Source organism: Pan troglodytes, chromosome 5, assembly GCF_028858775.2.
Source record: "Pan troglodytes isolate AG18354 chromosome 5, NHGRI_mPanTro3-v2.0_pri, whole genome shotgun sequence".
NCBI lineage: Eukaryota > Metazoa > Chordata > Mammalia > Primates > Hominidae > Pan > Pan troglodytes.
In genome coordinates, this window is record NC_072403.2 from 173,016,788 (window position 1) to 173,020,984 (window position 4,197).

At 44.2% G+C, this 4,197-nt stretch overlaps 1 long non-coding RNA gene across 1 annotated transcript; it reads left to right on the forward strand.

Annotated features, from left to right (window-relative positions):
- The first annotated feature begins 651 nt into the window (after positions 1–651).
- On the forward strand, positions 652–3,820 carry LOC134810389 (uncharacterized). Its single transcript, XR_010158237.1, has 3 exons — positions 652–929; positions 1,345–1,583; positions 2,209–3,820. It is a non-coding gene; the product is annotated as an uncharacterized LOC134810389 (long non-coding RNA).
- Positions 3,821–4,197: the final 377 nt, after the last annotated feature.

Sequence of the window (4,197 nt, forward strand, 5' to 3'; positions counted from 1 at the left end):
TGGGAGGCTGAGAGAGTGGATCCCTTGAGCTCAGGAGTTTGAGACCAGCCTGGGCAACATGGGGAAACCCTGTCTCTACCAAAAATACAAAAATTAGCTGAGTGTGGTAGCACACACCTGTAGTCCAAGCTATTTGGGAGGCTGAGGTGGGAGAATCACCTGAGACCAGGAGGTCGAGGCTGCAGTGAGTCAAGATTGCACCACTGCACTCCAGCCTGGGCCATAGAGTGAGACCCGGTCTCAAAAAAAAAAAAAATAGTTTGTAAGACGTGAATTTTGAGGGACACATTCAGACCACAGCGTCACAGCCGAAGAATCAGTGGGAGACAAAATGGAAACAGTACATTAGGAGAACTCTGAAGAAATGTGTCTGCGATGAAGTCAAAAGAGAAGGAGCTGGAGGCCCCGGGAGTGCAGACGGCATTTCAGTGCTCACAGGAGAGCGTCCGTAGATGGCGAGAACAGAGAAGGGGTTACCAGGGGTGAGTTCCTGAGGAGAGCAGGGCTGTCACTCGAGGAAAGGTAGTCCTGCGGGGAAAGGAGAAAGGAGTTGGGCGGCGACAGGGAGTCCGCTGTCCTCACAGCAAGAAACGGAAGGAGGTTCCCTCAGGGCTCTTTTGCCTCCCGGAAGTACAAGGCGCCTCCATCTTCACAGCATAAAGGGTGCGGGATGGGGCAGGAGACCGGAGGGAGTTGAGGTTTTGCACCCGATAAGGAGACGCATAAAGGGAACGGGTGGGGACACAGGGCCCCTGCAGCCTCAGGAGGATCAGCAGTGGCCTGGTTTGCTCGTTTCGTCATTCGTCGTGGGCACCTTGTCCCCGGGGCCGGCCAGTTACTTGGCTTCCCGGCTCATCATCCTGCCGGAAGCATCTCCAGCTTGGGGATGTTGGAGGGTCCCTGGCCCCACCTGGCTGGGGATGGAGTGTGTGAGCTGCCCTGGGCTGAATCTGGGTGCGGGAAGAGAGGGGACTTAGAGGAGAGAGGGACAGTGAACTTGGTTTTGTGTGACTGGCTGGAGTGACAATGACAAACGACTGTGTTTGAAATATTAACTTTCCTTCTCTCATCAAGAATTCATTGTACCTGCCTGGCCCCTGAAGGTGACTGAGTTTGCAGTCCCTGATGTTATGGGCTGAACGTTTGAGTCCCCCCAAAATTCACACGCTGAAGCCCTGACTCACGATGTGCTAGTATTTGGAGGCAGGGCCTTTGGAGGTGATGAGGGTTAGATCAGCTCATGAGGGCGTGGTTCCCATGATGGGATTAGTGCCCGTAAAGGAAGAGGAAGACAGCAATCTACACACATACACTCACACACCCCGTCCCTTTCCCTCCTCGCAGAAGCCGAGGAGATGCCATGTGAGGGTGCAGCGAGGAGTCGGGCCGTCTAAAAGCAAAGAAAGAGATTTCATCAGACACCGCATCTGCTGACACCTTGTTCTTGGACTTCCAGCTTCCAAAACCGCGAGAAATAAATGTCTGTGTCTAACCCCCAACCCTACCACCTCACCTGCCGTGTGTGGTGTTTTGTGATGGCAGCCCCAGCTGACTGAGACACCTGGTTAGACCGGAATAAGCAGGTGAGGAGTACTGGGGGAGGGGTGAGAGAAGAAACTAGACTGGGCCAGATGACTGGGGGAGGGGAGACTGCCTTGCTAAATATTGTGCATTTTAACCCAAAGGCCATGACAAGCCACTAAGGCAGGGTGTGCCACAAACTTGGGGAGCCCCAGACACCTTGGAAAGAAAATGTCATTTGTGGAGAAAAGGGCCCCCCCCACACACACACTTTTCAAAGATCATCTGACCTTTATGAAAGAATAGGTCCTCTGGTTCTTAGTGTTAGAGCTCAGTAAGCAAAGGTGGTTGCTTGAATTTGTAAAAGCCCTTTTTTGAATCCAACAGTACCTGAGTCCCTTAAGAGTGGCCAAAGAAGAAAGAATCCACTGGGTTGACATTCCAGTTCAGTAAGTTGTAGGGACATCGTTTCGAAAGAATCTGCAGGCAAGGGAGCACCAACCCGTAACTCACCTCAAGCCCAGTCCTTTCCAGAACCTTTGCCTGTCTGTGAGTGGTGATGGATTATTGCAAATGTTGTTTAGTTTCATTTGACCTACTTTGCAAAACCAAGTTTCAATATATGAGTAACTGTGGGAGCTAAGGCCACTGCATTTGATCTCTCTGAATATCCTTTCTACTCACCAGGCTGCAATCGGTAGCAGTCACCATTGAACATCCTTGAAGCAATTCTTCCAAAATTACCTCGCATCAAAGACTGCACAAGAACTGCTCTAAGTGGAAGGACTGATGTCGGCAACCAGGGTTCCACCAGGGGCTGCAGACAGCCCTTGACCTTCAGGTGGGAAGGTGTCACTGAGTTCAGACCCTCTGGCAATCCCTAGCTATCAACATTTTGATAAGAAAATAAGTGGAAAGGTAAAATTAGACAAAGACATTATTACCTTAGAGGACAATTAAGCATTGGTGGCTAATCTAAACATATCCTTACAATTTTTATTTTAGTACTAGCTGTGATTTATTGTAGGTTTTCCATTTGTGCCAGGCACTAACAGCACTATGAATTGCCTATACAACGCTACAATCACCAGATTTTTCTCTTTTATTATTACCACTTATAGATCAGGACATTGAAACTCATTTGCCCAAAGTATGCCAATGGAAATTGGTGGAGCCAGGTTCTAACCCAAATATCTAGGTCTTAAGTGATTACTTTTAACCACTGCACTGCGATTTACTACTGGGAGGAGGAATAATAATATCTATACTTGATTGATTAATGCCTACATACTAGGCACTTTACTAAGCTCTTTTTTAAATGTTTCATTTCATTTGTAATTGACACATAGCAATTGTACATATTTATGGGGTTCAGTGTGATGTTTCAGTGCATGGATATATTGTATAATGATCAATTAGGGTAATCAGTATATCTATCACTTTAAACATTTATCCTTTCTTTGTGGTGAGAAAATTCAAAATCTTCTCTTCTAGTTATTTTGAAATATACAATATATTATTATTAGCTATAGTCACCCTAGTGTGTAATAGAACATCAGAATTTATTATTTCTGTCTAACTGGAATTTTGAAACCATGGACCAACTTCTCTTCTCTCCCCAACTACCTTCCTCATCCTCTGGTACCACTATTCTACTCTAATTATATGAGATCAAGCTTTCAAAAAAAAATGCTTGTCAACAAATAATAATTGTACATATTCATAAGGTACATAAGATGTTTCAATACATATAATGTATAGTGATCAAATCAGGGTAATTAGCATATATGTCATCTCAAATGTTTATCATTTATTATATATTTGTGTTGGAAACATTCAACATCCTCCTTTTAGCTATTTGACACTATTCACTATACTATTGTTGACATTCTACAGTGGTGTAGAACACTAGAACTATTCCTCTTTTCAAGCTGTAATTTGTAGCCTTTAACAACTCTCTCCCTATCCCTCCCTTCCTGGGACCCTTCTCAGCCTCTAGTATCTTCTGTTTACTTTTTACTTCTTGAGATCAACTTCTTTTAGCTGCCACCTATGAGTGAGAACATGCAGCGTTAATCTTTCTGTTCCTGGCTTGTTTAACATAATGTACTCTGGCTTCATCCATGTTGCTGCAAATAATAGGATTTCATTATTTTTTATAGCTGAATAGTATTCCATGGTATGTATATACCACATTTTCTTTATCCATTCATGTGTGGTCAGACAACTAGGTTGATTCCATGTCTTGGTTATTGTGAACAGAGCTGCAATAAACCCGGGGCTGCAGATGACTCTTTGATATAATGATTTCCATTCTGTTGGATAAATGCCCCGTAGTGAGATTGCTGGATCATATGGTACTTCTATTTGTAGTTTTTTGAGGAACCTCCATACTGTTCTCCAGAGAGATTGTACTAGTTTAAATTCCCACCAACTGTGTAGAAAAGTTCCCTTTTTTTCTGCGTCCTCACCAGCATGTGTTATTTTTTGTCTTTCTGATAATAGCCATCCTAACTGGGGTGAGCTAATACCTCATAGTGGTTTTGATTTCCATTTCGCTGATGATTAGTGATATTGAGCACGTTTTCATATATTTGTTGGACATTTGTATGACTTCTTTTGAGAAATGTCTGCTCAGATCATTTGCCCATATTTTAACTGCATTGGTTTTTTGCT